Source organism: Monomorium pharaonis, chromosome 3 (assembly GCF_013373865.1).
Source record: "Monomorium pharaonis isolate MP-MQ-018 chromosome 3, ASM1337386v2, whole genome shotgun sequence".
NCBI classification, from domain to species: Eukaryota; Metazoa; Arthropoda; class Insecta; order Hymenoptera; family Formicidae; genus Monomorium; species Monomorium pharaonis.
In genome coordinates, this window is record NC_050469.1 from 30617257 (window position 1) to 30641190 (window position 23934).

At 45.0% G+C, this 23934-nt stretch overlaps 1 long non-coding RNA gene across 1 annotated transcript; it reads right to left on the reverse strand.

The window, feature by feature from the left end:
• Positions 1-3799: 3799 nt before the first annotated feature.
• On the reverse strand, positions 3800-11993 carry LOC118644909. Its single transcript, XR_004962687.1, has 2 exons — positions 9929-11993; positions 3800-9230 (listed from the first exon to the last, which is right to left on the reverse strand). It is a non-coding gene; the product is annotated as an uncharacterized LOC118644909 (long non-coding RNA).
• Positions 11994-23934: the final 11941 nt, after the last annotated feature.

Sequence of the window (23934 nt, forward strand, 5' to 3'; positions counted from 1 at the left end):
TTCCAGGATAAGAAATTATACGACTGCGGAACGGAGTAACGCGCGTTAGCTGAAGGAAATAGAAGGAAGATATCGCGAGAAGATGGAGATGTAGCGTATCAGTCGTATTAAATATTTTCATGTTTGCATACGTGTTGCGTCATTTATTATCTTTTAAATAGATACGAGCAAAAGTGCCGAGTATCGTGTCCGTACTGCGAAGCAGTGACAGAAATCGAGGCTACGAGCTAGCGCGGCCGCGCTGTTCTTCAGTTTGTTGTTTCAGCAGTCGGCTTCAGAGAGCGTAGCAAACATATCCGACAGCAGATGGAAGTAGCCCAGTTACATTCGCATTGTCGCAAGAGAACTGTATAAACACAGTGAACTCGCGGCAAGAGTCCGTAGCGATATTTGCGTGAGCGTTAAACTTTTTCTCATGACAAAGGCGACGCCAAAGAAAGGTCCCTTTCTAGCGTCTTTATCAAGCGTTACGTCGCTACAAAACGGGAAAAACAATCATGGTCGAATTAACAAGATGTGTTTGGTTAAGCGCGTTTTGATGAAAATAAATTTCTGATCGTTTTGGTATGCAACTAAAATATTTAAATGAGGATTTGGGTGGCCAGAAATTTTAGTTAGATCTACTAAAATTTCCGGTATGCAACAACAAACGCAGCACCGCGATCAGATTCATTTTTATACGAATTGAAAACACTTTAGAAAGGTTTTTCTCAGAATCTTTTATATATGTTGAAAATTCTAAGATTTACACAAGAAATCTTACAATTTTCCTAAACAATTAAACAGAAAGTCTGAAAAATTCTGAGAAAAAATATGTAGATCTTCTCAATATTTATGAAAAATGTTTCAATTTATATAAAAGTTCGTTCTGAGAAAAACTTTTACCTGGGATCACATGTAAAGCAACAATCGCGCGTCCTGGAAATGTCGCATTTGACATTAATCGCGACGTTCGCGCTTTTCGATTTTTCGAAACGTACCCATATAATTCAAGTTGTCTCAACGAACGCGAATCCGGACTCACAATCGTGCCAATCGCAGCGTATGTACCGTTCCCTTCGTTATTGGCATCTCTCCGCAACTCCAGGCACCGCCCCGATTAAGCGCGACGAACTCGCGCTGTAAATTTGGCCGCGCATTTACCAGAGCCGCCGGACGCTGCGATCCGAAAGATCGATTAATCTCAACAGTAACATCTCTGCGGGGAAAATCGCGGCGCGTTCGAGCGCGCCGTCGTCGGCCGATGCAGTTATGAATTCCGCAGCGGCGACGCCGTTCTCTCGATGTTGCTAGATATTATTGGATCGAATGCATCACGTCAAACGACACGTGAAATAAGTTATAGGTTAGTAGCTGCATTGGCACCGCTCGTGACAGCCTATTCCTGGAACACCTCAGCCTCTATTGATAGCGAGAGATACGAACGCGTCGCGAGCATGATTTGCACGCGCGCTCGTCGTCGTCGTCGTCGTCGTCGTCGTCCTCGATATCGCGAGATCCGCCGTCGCGGAAGCAATTAATGCGCCGCTTATTACACGCCTGGCCGCGTGTCGTACGTTAAATAACTCGTAACGGGCATCCGTATTTTGTGTCCGAGCGCGACACAAAGCGCGATACGTATAACGTAATGAATTGCATCACGCTACATCACGTTATGGATTCGCTCCTCAAGGCAAGGGCTTTCGCACCGGCGGTACCGACAAAACCGCCGGGTTACGTAACGCAGAAGCAACGCATTGTTGCAAACTTGTCTCGCGTGAGATTCGACATGAATCTCCGATAAGTCTCGAACTCTTTTTTTTGCGTTTATCGCTTGCCGTCTCACAGCGCGACGAGGGAACAGGCGAGACTGTAATATAGTTACAGTTTTCGGGCTTTGGTCACAGAGCTGTAGCCGCGGAGGGGATGAAAAACTAAGGGCAAAGACCAATCATATTAAAGAATCGGTGTACGATTGGTTCTCGCCCATAGTTCTTTATCCCCCCCTTATCGCAGTCGCGGCTATGTGGCAGCAGTCCGAAATCTGCATCGCTGAACGAGACGTTTTCCGATCTTCGCGAGACTCGGTCGACGCTCGCGACTGTCACTAGATATTTGCATATTCGTACGGAACGTTTACCGCGTTGCGGCAGGTAGCGACGCTCGCGTCATCGAGGTTCTTAATTAAACGATTGACAAGCTAGGAACTGTGCGCCGGTCAGCCCAGCGCAAACAGCCTCGGCACAGACGCTATTTTCGATTTTTGGGACGCGGGAGAGACAAGCTCTCTCGCTTCTCTCTTTCTCTCTCTCGATGTGCACACACTGCGCCCCTACCACGCTCGCGGTGGGCGTTACAGTGCATTAGTGATAAATTGGAGCAGATCGCACTCCTATCCTCGCATAGTCGTACCTTCCGGGTGCCGTTCGCCAACTGGTATGATACCGATCTAGAACCTCTTTCGAAGATTGTCCTCGATCCAAAGATAACGTGCCACGGATCGCATTGTCCCCGCGTACTGATTTTTACCGAAGGCTCACCACTATTTTAAGACTCCGTCTGCGATGCACCGAGCCGGTCGCATCGATTGTCCACGTCGAAAATCGAGGCAGCACGCGAGACGCACCGCCCTTGGAGGGAAATTCGAGATTCGCGGGATCAGTTTCGCGTTTTTGCATCGTTTAATCATCGGCATCCGCGGCCGATCCGACCGCGAAACGCGCTGAATGAAATTCTTTGTCTCTTATTCGCGCTCCACAGCCGCCCGCCGTCCCTCCCTTACGCCATTGCGCGTCTTCTCGCTGGAAATGACTGAAAATAAACGTCCTCCGCTTATATCGGGAGCATATATTATTTGGTTCTTTGCGCGAGACGCGGCCGTCTCGCCGCATGACTAATTGCAACAGCAACAACAATGGATATATTTTACAACGGATGGGGTGGTCGGCACGAGCGGCTTGAAATACATTTATTGCCCCGCGAGACACAATCGAATCCTGTCGGATGAGAGGAGAGGACCTCGCTCTCTGTTCTTCCTTATCTTTTACCGTAAATTAATCTCCCGCGCTTCACCCTCCGGGAGACGAAGCGGCTCACGACCCGCCGCCACCCCCTCCCCCTCCGTCGCTCTGCTTACTAATATTCCTAAAACATTTTCTCGTCGCGCAGTTTTCTGCGTCGATACTATTAAGATCCGCTTTAACGTTTTGTATACAAAATACCTCGCGTTTTTTTTTTATCACTTTTATATCGCATTTTCGTTTCAATTATCCGTTTTCTCAAATGATAATAAATTTTAGGAATGTTACCATCAATTTTATTCTTGAACTGTTATTAAAGACAGATAACATAGAATAGACTACTAATGTGGAATAAAGGCTCATTTTTTAAAGAAAGTATTGCATTTAGGTGACAATTGCTAAAAGTTACGGTTGCAAACATGTTATAACGAATAGCGAATCTTGTGCAGCAATGGTTTTTTTCGACATAAATATTTTTATTCCTCCTTCTTTATTATTGATACGAAAAAATTTCACTTATATCAAGTTGTTCAGGTAATGCTTTAAAAATAGACAATATGGAATATATTATATAAGATTTTTATCTTTTTTACGAAAGATATACTTAATTATATCTTACAAATTTTCCATACTTTAAAATTTCTCATATGCAGTGTTCCTTCTATTTTATATAAATTGTCATTTTGAGTTACTCAAATATAAAAATATAAACACTTCTGTTCCTATCGTGAATAATAATACATAATTATTTTGAATAATAATATTTATTTTGTATAATAATTTTATGATTTAAGATTTAATTTCGTGTTTTTATTGTTCACATATAATAATGTTATTTGATGTTTTATGTACAATAAAGATGTGAACCATGTTTAACTGTATTTTTGATCAATTTACATAAATAAACAAGTTTATCTGTATTGTGTTAATCATTATTGTTTTCGTGTTAAATCTGTATTCTATATTATGTTCTATTTTGTAGATCTTATCTTTCAGATCTTTTCATTGTTTTGTTAATACTGAAATTGAATGTAAATTTTGGAAACTTCATTAATTGGATGTTATAGCTAATATGCTTCTTAAGAGTTCTACATAAATTAGTAGTTTTGATACTTGTATCGCAGTAATATTAATTTATAAACAAATTTTCCGTATTTTTCGTCTTTATTCTATATTAAAACGATTGCTTTCTTAGGAAATTCTGTTTGTAATGCCATGTCCCTCTGTAATTTCTGCATTATGGTGTGCACTCGGGACATTTCGGAACAAATCTGTACAGGTATATCGTTCTATTAATGATCGCTTCGTGTAGCGTGTCAGGTAACGGCCACGTAATGTCTGCGTATGGTAGCATTGCGAAACGCACGCGGACCCGTGGGCCACGGTGCGCGAATAAATGCGACGCGTTAGCATAAATCTCGAAATCCATTTGGAAGTGCGAGCCTATTAACGCACCACGGACAGACGACGAGCGCGAACGGTCCCCGCGGTCAGCAGCGACAGCGCGAGCTAATTAAACAAATGTTCTCCAGCAGATCAGCTCGCGAATCGCGAACTCTCGTCCTTTGAACTTAATATTACGAGAGGATCTACACTTGTAAGCACACTCCCGGATGTAAGCTTTTTGAAAAACGACATTGTTTCGAAGTTAATTCTTTGCGGTGAATAATTACGTATTAATTATTAATGTTATTAATAATTATTATTACATTTTTAGAAAAAGTAATAACTTATTTATAACATTAGTTTTTTATTGAGTACAGAAAATGCAAATTTAGTGCATCAAAATTGACAATTGTTTGCTTAAATTTTACAGTAAATTTAGCTTATTTTATGCAGCATAAAGAAACGATTTAAATTTATTTATATTTATTATATTTTATGACGTCATATAATGATTCTAAAATGAATCATTATGCAATTAATTACATTTAATTACACGCGATAATATAAATGTTTTGCATAGTGATAAAATAATAAAAAACATTCTAAAAATATTTTTCATATGTATGTCGTTATAGCAATATGGTAATTTAATTGCGTAATATAAATTTTTATAATAAATAATAATAGAATGACCCAAAATTTTCAGTTAAGTACATATAAATATTATTTTAATAATCTGAAACAGGTAAACTCAGGTATGATGGCCATAATTTTTAACATGCAGAAAAGTTTTTGTTTTTATTATTTTTTAATAGCGTTTAGTATATTACTTTACTGAAGCTTAAAGCATGTAACACTATCGACATTAAAAAAAAAATGCTTAATAAAATTATCAGTACCAAAAAATATCTTTGAACAAATTTAAAACATTTAGTGCGCAATTTTCGTCTTTTTTACATAAAATAAATACATAAAAACACTTATCCCGAAAAAAGTCATGGGCCATCTTACTCAAACTGTTAGAGAAAGACAGTTATAGTATTTATTTAAAATAAAATGTATAATCGCACATTACAATTTACATACCTTCGTTATGTGTCTAACGTTGATTGTGATAACTCAACTATAATTCATTCGATGTTGTGACAATTTTTAATGAATATATGAAAAACTTTACAAGCAGTCAAAAATAAAAACATAGTATAATGTCCATAATATTACTGTTTCGAATAGTATACGCGCATAAACTATGGTAAATATTGATTATCTTTAAAAATAATTACAACAACACATTATTTAGCAATTATTGGAGAAATTATAGCCATTGGCCATCTTCTAGCCGTATGACCATCATACCCTAATTTACCCTACTTAAGATAACTCACAGAAAAAAACTTTCTATTTCTTTTTTAAATAAAGATCGATGTCTTTTTACACATTTTCTTTAAGTGTCTGAATACACGCTCATTTGTTTTCATTCCGCAGTTTTACGTGTTAGCTGTCGCGAAACTTGGAGCAATTTCGAGGTGTTCCGCATTTCATATTCGCAAATAACAAACTCGTTGAGACAAAGACGCGAACTGACTCGGCATCTAGGGTCACAATCAATGGGGGCTTTCTTGAGGCAGCCTATCTCTAATGCCGAACATAATTTAGGCATTAAAATGCGAGAAGCGAGTAGCGGTGGTGTTCTATCAGGCGCGGAGAGGGTGTACTAGACAGTGACGCCACCCGATGCAATTATATTTTATGCCTCCCGCTATGTTTGCTTCCCTTTCTAGACTCTCTCTCATTTCGTTCCTCGTTCCAACCTTCCGCCCTTGATTTTCATTTCTTCGAGACCAAAAGGCGTCTTTCCTTTCTCTCTCTCTCTCTTTTTCCTCTCTTTCTCTCTTTCTCACGACCTCAGTGTAAGTATAGATTTATAACTACTTAAAGTTTCGCGATTTATTTCACGCTTATCGTCTGTCCGGATATGTTTACGGGGGGTTTACTTATCACTTAGCAGATGCAAATGTGAGAGAGAGAGAGAGAGAGGGGGGGGAGAGAACGAGACGGTTAGAGGATGAAGGAGGAATACACACAGCGGAGGGGCTATCCGAGTTTAAATTTAAGCAGAAGCCCACTTGTCAAGCAATGCGTATTGATTTGCAATTATGATTGCGAGTGGTTATGAAATACGGATAGATTATGCAGGCTGTAACTGATTTATGTCGGGCAATATCGTTTAATATCAATTTAAATTTAGTACGAATGTATATTTAGTGCATATACGTTCTCCCCGTCTTTTCGATGCTCGTAGCGTTTAGAAGCGATTTTAATGTTAATTTCCACGCTCCTTGCAATCGCATTTGTCAGCAGTCATTCGGATTCTTGGAAAATAGTACGCTGTTTACGCTGGAATGATAATTATAACCCCGCGAAAGTTTCTGCCAGCCGAACAGGACAGACCTGGCAGATTCATCGAAAGAAGGTGCATGTCGCACGCATGAACGCCCAGCGTGTTCGCAGCAAGAAGATTTAGAATCCAATATGTGCGTATGTGAATGTAAACATTAATTATCTCAATGCAAGACAGTTACATATTAGCTTAGAAACTAAGTTGCTATTTTGGCAGCAACGGGTTAACGCGCACGAGCTAACTTTGTGTCTAGATTAAATTAACCGTAGAAGAAGAGAAACTATTTTAGGTTACGCTATGTATTTTCTACTAATTCGCTGATCATGCGGCTACTGTAATGCTTACTTTATATTATTTTGTCTAACGAGGTGGTGATGTAAACCTGGCGATGCCTACCGAACGCAAACGCGATTCATATTTGTGACATGTCGCAATTATTTTCAAGGAGAGGAACGTTAAAATTATCAAAATGAGGGTGCGATGAATCGCGCACATTAGATTATTAGTCGCGGGATTATCGCTCCGCCACTAACGGGGAGCTGTATCCTTCCATCGCGCTGGATTTCCAATTTGAGAGAGCATGCGCACCCTTGAATTTTTCACGTTCAGTACACTGAACGATACCTAGCGACTGATTTCGAATCTTGACAATTTAAATATCGATTCGAGTCGCGATTTTTCATTAGAACTCATTGGGCGATGGTACTTTAAATAGAAGGAGGTCAGACGTAGCTACTTCTAGACTAATTTGCGGATGTCACTGAACCGGCTGCGAATTAATCTTCTCCTTACTGACAGAGATTCTGATAACGACGCTATATTTAAACTGAAGCTATTGTACACCTGTAATTAGTTTTAAACATCCATCTATTTCAATAGAAAATGTAACACAATCTGTAATTGGATATGGATCGTGTGCTTTCATTAAATGACTAAAGATTAATGTCACAGAATCGTACATGAGGTACACGGCAGTTTAGTGAATATTAAACGAGTGTAGATCTCGTAAGTTTCACAAATTGTCGTTATTAAGTCCTTGAAAAAGAGTTATACGTTTCTTGAAATTTATTATTTCCCTCTTTTATTCTTTCCGTAACGCCACGATCGCTTTCACAGCGCGTGGCTGACGGCAAGGATATATTAATTTTAGTAGCACTTACTCTAAATATTCTTAATCATGAAATTATTTTTAGCGAAACGGTGCCCGTTCGACTCGCGTCGGTGCTAGACAAATAATATCTCGTTCCAACTTCTGACATTAAATAATCAGCGTGATCGCGGAACAGAGGTGAGGTATTTCAAACAGAGGCAGACGATACGAGACAGCGAGAATTAGGAATGTAGAGCGTAGATCTTTTGGTTGGGGATGCGGAATCAGTACATCTTTCGACTGCCGCGATATCGCGGGCGCTGACGGGGCGCGGCGGGAACAGACGCGGGTGAGGTAGGAAAAGGCGGACGAGTAATAGCTACGGAATATTGCAATAATATGCAAAGTATATGAGGGATATATTAATTTCGTGAAAACGGTAGAAACGTAGATAGCTGCCGCCTCGGCGTAGCAGCACGGTTTCTGCGGGCTCCCGTGCCCAAAAGAGGCGCCGAAGCCTGGGGGTGCGGGAGGGTAGGCGGTGGGCGAGACGAGGAACCGAGGATTTCACAGACAAATAAATACACGATATTTCACCGGATGGGAAATGAAAGTTTGCTTCGTACCTTGCTTACAAGCTAGACCGCGAAACTGAATTTTAATTCTGAAGAAGCAGCCAGCCTCGGAGTGCGATTATTCATCGCTACATTCGAGCGACATGCCTCTCCCATTTTACCACTGATATCTTCTTTTATTGACACGTTAATCTTCTAAAAACTTTTTGTGATTTTTATAACTGGAAATCAAATTGAATTAAAAAAGTAGTCTTCTATTTTCTACGGATAAGGAAAGATAAAAGGATAAAAATAGAAAATAGTTTAAACTAAAAATAGTAAATTGGAATTATTTAGTTTAGTCGAATCTGTGTGATAATTACTTATAGAAACAAAAATTACAAATAATTTAACAACTAAAGAAAGGTAATGAAATTGATAATGTACGAGTATTAAAATGCAGTAAAATTCAGGTTTCCCTTAAATCAAATTTGATATAAGAAAGATAGATGTTTTTGTACAAGTGTGTCGAGGGTACAAGTCGGTCGTTATGTCGAAATGAACTATTTTATAAATAAATCAATACATCATACCTTATCATGCGCAGGAAAAATGCAAGAGATTACATGGATGCTTGATTACAGATTACATTACGAAAACTGAATTTTAAGTTTAAAGAGTGTATACCCCGCGGCCACGATTACCTGTACTGCTTTTCCTGCTACCATCGTACGTGTTTTTAACTCGTTGGCGTGCTTTTTTGCTCGCGTGCATGTCGATGAACCAACAAGAACGCTTTCCTAAAATATAAGTTACGTAAGACGAGGGTAGACGTGTATACATATATTTTGCATAAATATAGGTATTTTATACACATACATACACACACACACACACACACACCCAAGTAGATTTTATATATAGATATATAATATTCATAAAATCAACTTTATATAAATATAAATATAGAACATATTTCCAACTGTCATGAAAGTATAAAACAAGAAAGAACATTTCCATACTTCTGAGAACTTGGAAAGTCTCAAACTGTCTCGACAGTCTTTTTTTTTTCTTTTCTCTTTCATAAACAGACAACGTTTACAACGTAAGAAAAAAATTATGCATGGCGTTCGAAAATCCTTGCGCTCTACAGAAGTTCAAGACGCGACACTAATCTCGCTCGGGACAAATCGAGATATTGACAAAAGTCAAGGCTTCTTAAGATCTCTGGTGAGACTCGGTAAGAATCACAGGGGCTCACGGCGCTGGAAGTCCGCAACTGCGGGGGGGAGGGGGCAGGGGGAGGAGGGAGAGGAAGGGGGTTAGGAGTTGGTCATAAGTTCAAGCCAAGAATTCGCACGGGAATGAGGAATTGAAGTAAGTTGCGGCTTTGCCGGCTCCTAGGTCCGTCGTCGTCGGCGTCGCCGTCGTTCCCCGACGCGGCGCGGTTGGCTGTGCCGGATAAAAAGTTGAGAAAAGCAAGAGTTGAGATCAATACCTCCGACCGACCTTCCCATCGCGACTGCCTGTTCGCCGTAGGAGAAGGTGGTAGTCCACAGACAAGGACCTCTCGGGGACTTGGTGCGCCGGTGAATTTCTCTCAGTTTACGTTTCCTTTCGCCAGATACCGAACTAAGAAACTCGCGTCCACGAAACCCCCGGCAGCATTCTTATTCCCAATCTTCGCGAAAGCGGGAAGTTTTTCGAAGTTCACCGGGACGACAAAGTTATTTTGTGGTGGTACGACCCGATTGTAGAGATTTTGCATCCCTGCTTGGAAATACTTCGGTTACAAGATTGTTCGTTATGAAAGCTTATTAGTGGAGTACCAAGTAGGGCAGCGTGCTTCAGGAAGTGACGCAGTGAGTTTGAGTTAATAAAATCGTGTACTCGACGGTAATGACTCGAAATACTAATTTCCTATCCAGCGGATTTCATATATTGTTGGGTATTGCGGTTTATTAAACTTTGGCAATTTACCTATTCCTTCAAGTTGTAACGCAACAACAAATTCTTTTCTTTATTTGAGTCCGTGTTGCCTCGTTATACTTTCAAAGTACAAAATTTCCGAATGTTTCTCCTCAGGTGAATACGACAATGAAATTCAAGAAAAATGTATTGCAATTCAGCGAGCGAATACCGTTCGCAATAAATACGTCCGCTATTTTCGAGTACAAAGGAATTTACCTCAAGTTTCCGCGTGCATAACAGTTAGATCTATTTTCGTTGCGGGTCGTCTACTCCAAAATGGATCAAAGGTCCCCCAGACTCGCGTATTAGGGCTTTGAAAGAAAGACGCCTCTCTCCCTCGCCCCCGCGCCCTTTTTCTCTCGCTCGCTCCTCCGAGGCGTTATAACTCACTGCTAATCTAATCCGGTGCCGGCTCGCATGGCGATGTGGTGGTGGTGGTGGTGGTGGTGGTGGTGGTGGTGGTGGTGGTGGTGGTGGTGGTGGTGGTGGTGGCGGCGGCGGCGGTAGTGGTGGTGGTGGCCCGGTACGTCAGACGATTTATAAAAGTGTACACTCGTGCGAAAATACAATGGGCGCTACCGTGCTGCCCGAAAGGAGAGACAAGGGGGAGAAATATAGAGCGCCGAGGTGAGAGAGCGAAGAGGCGAGCTCCCGCGCGCACATACGTACGTAGACCTCCTCCGACATCAGGGCTGTAACTCCCGTATATCCGCAACACATAATCTCAGAAACCGTAGAGAGGCAGGCTGCCGGGATGGGCGCGGGCAGGCACCTACAGTTCTTCTCCTCCCCCTCTCCGACACCTCCGGACACCGCGGCACCCACATCCACCCTCTTCACCCGCTCGACTCCTATGCCACTACCGGCACCTCCAAACCAAGCCACGGAGTTGTAGCTGCTAACTTAGTTTGTGAACTGCAAAATCCTCCGCCACCCACGAGGGCATACAAATAATAATTCTTTGTTTCGCGCGCCACGGAGACGTGTAAATACCGGCATGGCTCTCTCCGGCTTGTAGAGAGTCTGCCAGAAACCTAAAGAGAGAGAGAGAGAGAGAGGGGGGATGGAGGGAGAAAGAACTCGACGGGGTAGATATGCGAGAGGAACCGAGAGAAAGCGGAAGGAACGAAGAGGCGAAAAGACCATTCCCGCGGTAACGCCTAAATCGCTCCAACAACTCATCCGCTGAAAGTTGCGACGAGCTTTGAAGATCTACGGCGAGAGATGAGGGCTTCACCTCCTTTCCTACAGGAACGATTCTCTACTTTTCTATCCGCAGGATTGCCTCGGCCGCGCGAACGTTTATCGCTCCGTCTCATACGTCAGCTTTTACGAGTGTAAAAATCTCATCGATCGTTCTGATCGAGATCTCTTTCTACGCCTTTAAAAGATTGTGTTGATAAAAATTGTGTAAAGTTGTGTAAATTGTACAAAGCGTTGTTGTGAGACGTCTATGGGAAAAAAAGAATTGCATGTTGAAAATAATATTAATTATAGATGAGTACATTTGTGTGATAATGAATGTTAATAAAAACATATAATTTGTATGATAATGAAATGCTAATAAAACCATATAATTGATTCACGGCAATGCAAGGTGCATGCTCTATACAGAGGCGTACCGTAGGACGGGACATAATAAAGATGTAGTGCGAAAGGATATTGACCGCGGAAAAGGCGGAATAAGGTGGAAGCCTGGCGATCGACGTCGAAAGTCCAACGCAGTCGTCCTGGACGGTCTGGCAATAACAGAGTAAACTGCGGGAGCCTGGGAGAGGAACGAAGCCAGCCTAGGTAGGAGAAGCAGAGGCGGAAGAAAAGAGAAGTGCTGGAAAACGAGAAGGAGGGCGGGGTGGGAGGGAGGAAGAAAGAGATAGAGAGGGAGAGAGAGAGAGAGAGAGAGGGGGGGAGGGAGGGAGATCGAAGTAGGGTGATAGAGGGAGGTGAGGCGAGTCGGTCGACGGAACGCGAAGGGGTACGGGGATGAGATGAGAGCCGAGAAAATTGTGAAAGAACAAGCGAGAGGGAAAACTCGTGCTCGAGCTCCGCGAAGAAAACGCTTCGGTTTATTTCAGTTCGATTTTTCCAGTGTCGCCGTCGCCCTGACGACAATTCGCAGGCGCGGCACAGTCCTCCTCTCTCTCTCTCTCTCTCTCATTCTGCCTCCCACATTCTTTCTTCCCCTCTCTGTCCTACCGATGCTTCACTACTCCTTCTCTATTTCACGTTCTCTCTCTCCCTCCCTCTTTCTCTTTCGCGCTTTCTCTCTCTTCCTCTTCTTCGCCCTCTCTGGTCCGACGGAACGAACGAATAGGTTACGCCCAGATGCGCGCATCGAACCCTGGTCAATAGAGTTGTGTCTCCTCTTCGTGCCGGTCCGCCACTCCTCTCCGGCGCCCTCTCCGTCCCGCCGCGGGCAGTCTGTCCTAACGACGTAGAGTCCGAAAGGGGGTGTAACACTTCCGTGGGGTGTGCGGGGAAAGGGTGCCGGGGTTGCGTGTAGGTGCGTTGGTCCATCGATACAGGAAAGGGTGGACCCCTCTGCCGACGCCAGGCGGGCAGGAGTTTACCGGGGGTGCGCGGTGAGCGAACATCCGAGCCGTTCGTAGGACCACCCCCCGAGCGATTGGAAATCTATTCCCACCCTCGAAGTCGAACCTCGACCTATCGGAGGGTTCGGTTCGGAGATATTGAGTCTGCGCTCTCTTCTCTCTACGTCGTACTTCGTTCGCACCGTAGTTATACGCGCTACATTACCGTTCTCTCGCTCTCCTTCACTTTTTCTTTCATCTTTATTGCCATTCCCTAAGACCAATCGTTCGTTTTTTCTCTTTCTGTATGATTCTTGCTTTCAGCAGCGAGTCGTGAGAGTAGCGAGGTAAAATTGTTCCATTGTTGTAATGAAATAATGATTTAATGAATATCTTCATGGATCATGTGATGAACTATTTTTGTAACAAAAAGTTATACAAATAAAATTATCTAATGTGAAGATGAAATACGTTGCAAAATAATCTGTGTAGAACAATATGTAAGATTATGTAAGAATATATTGTATATAATTTTGCTCTTAGCCACTATATTACTGCAATTTTATCTATAAATGTTTTATATTATTTATATATTTAATTTTCAACGTGTTTCTACGTATCTCAATATGGAATAATTTCTGAAATATCGATCAGCAATCAACGGGACATTTCTCTTGGTTTGCACGGCAACGGTACCATCTTGCTCTCAAACGATAATTATTAGCTTGGGTTGCTTCTTTAAAATCGTGCACTTAATAATAATTTCCAGGACCTCGTGAGTAGGGGAGGGGAGGGAGAGAAATTATTTTAACATCGGTACGAATGGTAAATTATCCTGGCGTCGGATGCCGATTAATATCCCGGTGCCGTTAAAATGGACTGTAACGCGGGTTTGTATATCACGACGTGGACCTGTCGTTAAGTGCGTTTATGTCTCTTTAGTGGCGCTTGCGTGAAATATTTTCGGTCGATGTCGTTGCACGTGCACACGTAATCGTCCGTGTACCCGTGTGCACACGTACATTCGTACCGCGCGCGCACCGTATTCGACGAGCCAACACTCCCGGGAACGGCCATACCTCATTGCACCGGACAGTGGTCAGATATTTTCACAATAGGTTCCGCGCCGGTGCTTTCATTGCAGGAAACTTCGCGGCTTGCCGGGGTGTTAAATGGCGGAGCGCCATTGAATACGCTTCCACAATACGGTCACTACGCAGTATCGTAACGCGTTTCTACCTTCTGGCCGGCGCCCACGATAGAGGAAGGTACCGCGCGATATTCTCGATGCCGTACTAAAATTCACCCGCGACGCGAGAGAAACGTCCATTTCTCGCGTTCTCAAGCGCGCCCTGCAACGCGCCCGGATATCTTCGTTCGACGTTCGACCGAGATGCGAAGATGTTAAAAAAAGTCTCTTATCCTAGGTGCACCTTGATACACCTAATAGTCCGAAATGATCGCGATGTAAATGACGACGTATGACGCACGATTGATGATAGCGCGAAATACTGAAATTGCGTAATCATCATTAAGACGGTCTGATATGCGGGAATAAATAATTTCGCTCCGCCGCATGCTCGGTAGCTCGGATCTCGGATTCTATCCTCCTTGCGCTCTTTCGTGATTATTAAATTACAAAGTCGACAAGTGGATTTTACTTTACGTCGTTAGCGCAGAACTGCAAATATAGATACACACAAATGCTTCGGTTTATAGTCCATTAGAGGGAGTACTTAAGTATAATTTACCGCGTCCTTTTTTTTCTACTGGATTCTGTCGAGAAGTTTTACCAAGGAACTATAAGAGAAAGTAGTCTAGAAGCGTGCGAGACAAGGAGAGTAGAATTGAGCTTGAAAAGCGGGCAAATTGCAAAGATAATGTTGCACGCCCTTGAGTGGATATAGTCACTAAGTATTACGGCTCATATTATTTTACAGTTGCAACATATTAATGTATTCTTTGATACTATAAAATGTTATTTCCCTTTCCGTTCTTTCATTCGGTCATATATTATTTATACATGTCAGCGTTATTGGACGTATGAAGTATCAAAGACCGACTTCGTTGTTGAAACCAATTAAATTAGCAATTGAGTCTTGCTTCAACTTTATTAATAATACGGTTTTTAATTTATACAATAAACAATAATCAATTAGAAAGTCAGCTACATTTCTGTGATATATTTCGATACAACAATTTAATATATTATATATTATATATGAAAATAAAATATTAAAGATTAAAAATTCAGATTTAAAAAATATTACATACTTGCTTTTATGCATTAAATGCATACGTGACACGTAATGATTACACGTCACGTCTTCTTATCCTTATTCACTATTATCGATTTATCGTCAATTTGTTCAAAGATCATCAAGATTCAAACGAGCAAAGATGAAATCTTCATCCGAAATAATGAAGAACATCGTCTATCGGCCATTTCTTCGACAATGCGTTCGCACCCAGCCGAACGAGCGAGCGGCGACGCACGGCGCCGATAAAAAAGAAGAGAGTTTTCCCTCTCTGTCCCTATCTACCTATTTCGTTCCTTTCTCTATCACAAGCGGAACCCGTTGGGGGCGGTGGCGGTATGTCGAGGACCGTCGAAGGGGTGGCCAGGCGTGGTAGGTGGTGAGCGAGCAGAGGACGGCGGGATGGAGGACGGTTGTGCGAGAGGTGGAAACCGAAGGGTGGGACAAGAGAGGGTATAGAAGCTATCGACGTTTTTACGTAACAAATCAGTCGTAACTGCCGCGCCGGTGCTGCGACCGTGCGCGGTGAACGACCAATGGGAGAGCCAGCCGATATTCGATACCCGATCACATCATAGGTTCCTGCCCGCCGCTTGAAACGCCGCGGTAGTCCAATAGCCAGATGGGAAAAAGCGTCGTGGAGAGAACGAGGGAAAGAGAGGAGAGAGAGAGTGAGGAGGAATAGGAGGAGGTAGGGAGTGACGGCGGGAGGATCAAAGTGGGAGCGAACGGGAACGCGAGAGGGAGAGGAAGGAAGAGAGCGAGGAAGAGGGTGCGCGCATCTACGCCAATGTCGCGGGCGATGCGCGCGGGGGTGAAAAGCGCTCCGGTGCTACCGTAGGGTTGGATTGCGATTGCACCCCAACCCGACCAGCCAACCTCGTAGCAGGCAATTCGTTGGGTTCGCCATTTTTTCTTCTTTCCTTTCTCGCTTTTTTTTTTCTCCGCCGTTCTCTCGCACGACCCCGAAAACGCGGGGGAGTACGGCAGGGAAGGGGGAGAACGGGGGAAGGGACCGACGCAGACGGTCGGCTGACTTATTGTGTTTTGCGAGACTGGAGATTAATCTCCTCGACGGAGAGTGGTTACGTATATCTTGCGTGACGATGTATCGAAATTTCTTTGATAGTCTCGAGTCTGTCAATATTCTAGTAACATGGAATTCCTAACGAAACTTCTGATGACATGACGTATGCCGTCGTATACGAAACGTACGTATTTTGACGTTAATGCGCGCGACTTCCAAGAGACGCGCTTCGCGCCTTGATAAAGAGAAGTGTCATTTATAATTCATCTCCCAGCAGACGAAATTCTAAACGCCTCCAGCTGGTAAGCGCGTATACAAAGCAGAGGAAACTCGATCCTAATATCGCCAGTGATTCTGGATACAGGGTAGATGATAGCGCAGAATTCGCGACGAAAGCGCGAGGGGGAAAGGAGCGGACGGTTCTCAGAGTCCATAGGGGTTATATGGGGGACGCAGCGCGAGGGGATGTGCAGCGGATGGAGGATAGGGGTAGTTGGTGGAAGTAAAGGCGCGAGTGTAGAAGGAGCGTTTTAATCTACGGTCACGCGGAGGAGCGAGACGCTCGGGTCGGTCCTCACTCCCGCGCCCGGATTATAATCAACCCTTTTATCCTAGGCTTTCCATGTCGCTAATTTCCATAATTACACAGACGCTAAAATCACAATATCCTCTGCCGGCAGAAAGGAGTAACCTACGTGAGCTTCCTCCTCATCCTCCTCCTGCCCTGAACGCCGGCAGCGTCACACGAGGAGAATGGTGGTTCCATGTAGGGAGAGAGAGAGAGAGAGAGAGAGAGAGGGAGAGAGAGAGAGAGAAAACGAGAGGAAAACAGGGTGAAAGAGGGAGAGTGGTGGGCGTAAGGAAGGGAAGAGAAAGAGAAAAATAGGAGGATAGAGGGAAAGAGAACGGGTGAAAGGTACAGCTAGGGGGAGAGGCGGTGGGTGGAAGCGGCTCGCTAGAGATAAAGGTACTCTTTAGCTAGGATGGCGCTCGCTCGTATGTTTATGCACTCGTATCCGCGTGGCCGGGCATGGAAGTGCCTGGATAACCAGCCAAGTGACAAGCCAGCAGGTCTCCGGCTGGCAGGCCCCTGCCAGCGCAAGCATGCCTCTCGACTCGAATTTTGAAAGCCAGCCAACTCGGGAAAGTGGGTTTAAAAGTCTCTCGATAAGTGGCGGCAGACTGCGTCGACGGGAAAGGCTGCGTCGCTAGTAGCTACCCAGCTACTATTCGTATTCTCGTTGAATTCGGAGGAGGGACAGTGACGACGACTATTAGTACGCGCGCCGTTACGTCAGTTTTGAACGCCCGTAAGATTCTCCGTTACGGAATTCGAAGTAACAATTTCGCTTCTCTACGTCACGCTCGGCAACTCTATCAAACTCACCGCGTGCCACGACCGCCGTCGTCCGCTTTCCGACGCGATATCGCCTTTGAAAGTTAACGGGATAATAAGACGCGCGGAAAGACGCAAAAGAGACTCTTCTTGGATGCTGACAAACAAAGGCGGCCCTTTAGGCGGGTGATCCTTAAGCCGTTTGTCGGCTTAGCAATGCTACTTGGTCACTTAAGTCCTGATGTTCCAGCGCGGAAGGACTCGCCGAGTGACTGGAGTTGACTTTTCTCACTTTAACCTCGCGATGCGATGCTTGGCTTCAGGAGGAGGTGGAGGAGGGAGTTGCTGGGGCTGTATCGAGCGGCCCTCCTACATACATCTATCTCCTCCGACTCACTCTCCTCCTTCCCTCTCCTGGCGTTCCTCTCGCCCGCCCGCTCCATCCTCTTTCCCTCTTTTCCCTCCGACATTCGTGGCCTTCCACCCCTTCCGCCCCTTTTCCAACCTTCTCTGTCTCTTCTACCTTCTCCTCCTCCACCTCCTCCTACGGCTTTACCACCCTCCCTCCCCCAGCTGCCGCCCGCGCAACCTCTCGCCCATCCTTCGCGACTCACCTACCTAAAGCTCCCCCCCCTTTCCTCAGCCTCCTCTCGCCGTCATCCTTTTCTCAACCCCGACACCCTTCCGCCCTCTTTCTCTGCCGCCTCCGTCTCGCGTCGTCTCACTTCCGCTCCCTCTTTCTCTAGGCCTTTACCTCGAAATGTTCCCGCCGACAAACAAACCGCAGACACTTCGCAGTTTTACGCAATCGTAAGTTTCTTCATTTGTTTGCCCATTTCCACGTTGATTCAAATATTGTTGCCCACGCGTGGCGACGAAGATCCATTAGCACACAAGTACCCTCTCGCATGATAAATAATAAATAATAAAAAAAAGGAAAAGAAAGAAAAACGCGCGAGGAGATAGAGGAACGCGTGAATACTTTATGAAACTTGAAAGATGCTGAGTTTGTTATTGTCATACTTTACTATTTGACCGCATTTCTACATCTTGAAACAAAAAAGAAACATTGATACGAGGAGAATCTTCGATCTCAAAATATAAAAGAAAAAAAAAAGGGAAGCGCGTAAGGAATGTGTCAGAAATATCAAGCTGGTAGATGAAAGGCGAGAGCTGGAATTGTTTTCTCTTGATGCAAGCGAGGAGCGAGCAATGTAGGCGAGCAGCGACATTCTACAACTTTATGCACTTTCCTTTACTACTCGGCGGAGGGCTAGGTGAATGAGCGGGCAAAGTGGTGGGGGTTAGTCGACGCCAAAATTGCTTCCAGTGTCGAGTTGCTCGAGGAAACTTTGGATTTTGGGCGAGAGGCGGGCGAGGAAAGGTGAAAGCTGAGAGAGAAGGCGCCGGAGTACAAGGTCACGCGTTGAGTCAGATTATTAACTTTTCCCCCCTAGGAGATCCTAAACGCGAATCTATGCAGCTCGCAGAGATGAACTATTTCTTGTAAGAAACGGACGTGTGCGTTCGTTGAAAAATTCAGATAAAATATAATTGCATCGGTAATCTAATGATAATCTAATTGTAGCGATTGTGGTAGCACGATTTCTACGTATCGTCCACCGTCGTTGAGCAATCTAAATTCATTTTCGCGCGGAATTTCTGTTGCGGTGGAATCAAAGCGGCTCGAAAGAATGCAGTTTCGTTTCTCGAAATCCTATTTGTATCTTCGCACGTGCATTAATCGTTCTGTATATATACATATATATAAATACATATACACACACGCACGCACACACACACACACACACACACACATACACATATATATATATATATATATGCATATATACTTACGCATACAGGGAACGTCTTGGATGTACGATACAAGAGTCAGAGTAGAGCCGTCGTGCGGATGGGGCGTCGAACGGTGAGAAGATCATGGACGAAGGGAGGTTCGCGGCGGGAGGGAATCGGGTGGAGTGGAAAGGTGCGGGACGTGATGGGACGGAAGGGAAGAAGAGAAAGAGAAAGAGAGAGAGAGAGAGAAAGAGAGAGAGAGAAAGAGAGAAGTAGGAGAGCAGTATCTTGGAGACTTCGCACTGTATCTTGAAATGAGTTTTGTTGGATCAATAAGTTCCACTATAAGAACACTCTCGCTCTGTCCCGGGGTGTATCGGGGTGTTGGTTCTATCCGTGTTTATCTGTGTCTGCAAATAGATACACGGCGTACATGGGTCCACCCCCCTACCTCCCTTTTCTCTTCACTTCTCTCTTCTGTCTCCCTCCCCTTCTCGTCCCTCCTCCTCCTCCTCCCCGCGTCTCCCCTATCTATGTACCCGCCGCCGCCGCGCCACTCAACTATGTACGAATAGGATAGTCGCTACAAGCATTTCGAGATGAGTCGAACTCAATCTCGCGGCAGACACACGCCGCAGAGTCTTATCCCGAACGAATCCGCCGTCTTCCGGTAATCACGTGAATATGGATACGGGAGTTTCTGTAATTAACGACGGCGGAGCGAGCGCGTCGTCGCGCGCGAGACGCGGCAGATGACAGACGACAGACAGGCTCTGAGGGGCGACGGACAGATCGACGTCGAAATTTGGGTTACTGCGAAAGAAGTGAAGGGCAATTAATCTTTCCGATCAAACGCTGAGGCGCCGGTGATTTCGATGCAATTTTTAAATGCCACGTAAACAGGACGACGCCTGACACAATCGCGTGATTGGCAGAGCAGCTTTTAAACGCCACGATGCCCTCCTCCCTCCTTCCGCCGACGTTCCCGTTGAGAAGTTCGTTTCCTTTTGACAAGCACGATCGGTTCCGCGTCTACGTACGATTGAAATCTCCCTCCCCTCTCCCCCGGTCTTCTCCATACAGCTGTATCGTGGCCAGTTTTTTAAACGCAACGATTCCTATTCGAACCTGTGCCGCGCTGGGGGAAGGGCAGGGGGCTCTTTCTAAGCCTCGGAAAGCACGAATCGCTTTCCATTGCACGCGATTATCACGATTTACTTTTGCCTTTTAAAGTATTCGTTCTCCCATTTAGTAGAAATTATTGACACTGAGACGATTCTATGAAATTTTCCTGTCGTCTCTAAAACATGAAAGCGGAACTTTCTCTTTGACATATTGAAACATATTAAAGAAACGCTGCGACAGCGAGAGTATATCAGTTAGGGAAGAATTAAATAAAATAACAGAGACGACGGAGGAATGTGTAATTGTAAGCGCTCGCATGGAATTAGGTCACCGTCGCCGTGCCCTTTCCCGAAGTAATCACAGTTTTGGAGTCAGCCTGTACCAATGCCGGAGCAACATTACCGTATGTACCGATAGAATACAATCTATACTGAGCGTCGGGGCGCCGCTTACATAAGACCACTCTTCCTCTCTCTCTCTCTCTCTCTCTCCTCCCTCTCTTTCTCCTTCTCTTTCCCGCGCTTTAGACTGAGTACACAGCAAACAGGTACAGGTTGTATACGCATTCACGTATACACTACAATCCGACCAGGCGACGCAGCCAACCAAACTGGTGGTGGGCTGCAGTGTCGCAGTGGAACTCGTAGATAGGGGGAAACAATTGCTATCGGCCCGTAACAAATGCGCGCCAACCTGCGTTCGCAAGCTACGCCATCGGAACCACCCTCCCCCCCTCCCGCCATTCCTTCTCTTCCTTCCACCTTCCTTCCCGTTTATTCGCCCCCTCCCTCCCCGTCGCCATCGCCCTCCGCGAGGCGGCGATCATTATATTTCCTGATTAAAATAACACTAACGCACCGGGGTTTTGCGATTCGAGCCCGACCCCGGGAAACCGCCATCGTCTCGATCGGTCCTTTGCATTTCGTATCCCTCCCCATCCATGGCGCCCTCCTCTTCGCGCTCTACGGGTCCTCTCTGTTTCCTCGGGTATTTGCACAACGAACCGAGCGATTCTTGGCTTGGTGCCTGCGCCTTGACTTACGGCGCTCGTAAGAGCCTCGTAAGTTAGACGTTTGAATTCGTGCGTGATTGACTCCGCGACAGGAACAAATAATCTGGACGAATAATCACGTTTCCGTACGTTTAAATACGTACAGGTTTCCTTTAGAAACGTAAGGGTCTTTAATTTTGAACGATAATGGAAATTAAAACGTGACAGAAGGACGATACGATTGCAGTCAAAAAATTGTGTGTCTAAAAGTGAAAAGATTTTTATTTACTATATTTGTCTTTATTAATTTTACCAAGGGCTCAAACGTCGATTCGTTCACGCGAGCGACTTCGTCGCGGCGCGCGGCGTATGCCACGACAGAGTCGTGTCTCAGAGTATGAGTAAGTCAGCGGTTGCGTGCGTTTCTGCCGCGACAGAATCGCCCGCCCATCTGGACCCTGCGCTCTTATTTCATCGCGCAGAATGCGCGACGGGGAAGTCGAGATCACCGGGTTCGTTCCAGCTGATTTAGGATCCATCCCGCGTCATGATCCCTCAACAATGAACCTGATCGCGAAGTCGCGACACGGACACTCCGTCTCCGTTGCTCCTATCCTCCGCGTAAATATCTAAATCTCGGGGGGACTTTTTCCATCCGCGAAGGAGAGGCCCCCTTTGTGCAAACAATCTCCAGCGATAATCAGAGTCCTCTTGTGTCTCCCGTGTGCGTGGAGCGGCGCGGTACCGTTTTATGACGAAGTCCGGTAAATCATCTCGCGCCGGGCCCTTCGTGGAAATGTCCCGGGGATGTCATAGGATTCGGTACGCCCGTTTCAGCGGCAAGAATCTCTCTCTCTCTTTCTCCCTGCGCCTCCGCGCCACGCTTGCTTCTTCTTCTCCGATCTGCATCCGATAACGAACTCTCTCGGCGCGGAGTATGTGACCGGCCGCGCGGAGATGCATCGCCGTGCCGTTTTTATCTCCGCCGTTGGAGCAGATTTACAGACGATGACGACGATGACGACGACGGACGCCCTTCTCGGTAGCGTCTCTATTGGAAGCGAGAGAAAGCTTTCGTGTTCGTTCGTGTCGGAGAAATCACGCAAGAGACAAAAGTACAAGACGAAAAATCATCTTTCCGGCAAGAAATGAGATGTCGATTAATCGACGAACTTGTTGCAACAGTGAACTAATTCACATGTCGTAAAGTGAAAGAAAATAAATTCTTAACGCTGATCACTTTAACTTTAGCCCTCATTTTCTTTATTTTTATAAAATATGAATTAATTCACCGTATCCTCCAATTGTTGTATTGAATCTTTTTTTCTTATCGTTGTATCGAAAAATCAATGTAAACTCGTTATTTTCAGTACTGGCTGGACAGAGAATTTCTTTCAACATTTCTCGGAATCCAAAGAAAGTACAGTGCTGTTTGTTTTAAAACGCGGTATACCCAATTGAATTTCATTCTACTTGCTTCGCGACGTTGAAGTTAGGCTTAATGGCTATCACGTAAATTTCCAACGCGCGTACGGTAAACGTACGAGGAAACTGTGCGCGAGCGAATCTAAAAAGCGAAGTGTAAAGCGCGCCTCGAGACACAACACACACTGGAGGGAATACATGCGCGCGCGCGCGCGCGCATTTGCGGTCGCTTACCAGCGCGCGTATACGGCTTCACGTGCGTAATTAGAAGCCGCCGCGAACAATGAGGAGTGTAACTTTTATTTCGCTTATCCGCGACGCCGATCTACCCCACACCTTCTTCGCGTAGAGGCAACTCTGCCTTCGCCGCGCGGCTATACGCCATCACGTACACTACGCTCCGTACGCTCCGGGAGTTCACGGGCGAGCACGGGCAACCGGCGACGACGGCGACCGCGGTACGCAGGAAACTGTTTAACTGATTGTCGCTCCGAGGTAAACTTCGCAGTCACTTTTCCGCACGCTATACGTACTTCCCGCTTGAGTTACTTAGCCGCGTCACGGACGGAGGCGACATCGGTCGCGAGAGCTGCAACGGGATAACATATCTTCCTACAACGCATCTACACGTGACTTTTGACCTTCGCAGATGCCGATTGGAGAAATTTTTTTGATTAGGAAATATGTTAACGCGTGCATGCCGCCCTATCTATTTGTTCAATTTATGAATCTCGAACATTCTGAATCTCGAACATTTTCCACAAAGATTTTATATCAATGTGTACATATATTTTTTAAATCGATGATATTTGAATCTATGTCTTTAGATCGCAAAAGAGAAGATTGCTTTGACACGTCGTAAGATTCGCAATCTACAACTTTTGCTGTTAAAAAGCATGTGCGTCTCCTTTTTTTCATGGTTGTAAGGGTGCGGGTGGAAGGAAGCTGAAACGACTCGAGCATACCGATTACCTACCTATGTATCCGCCACGTAGCTTCGTATCTAAGAAGTAGAGATGCGTGTTCGTACCAGTACCGTG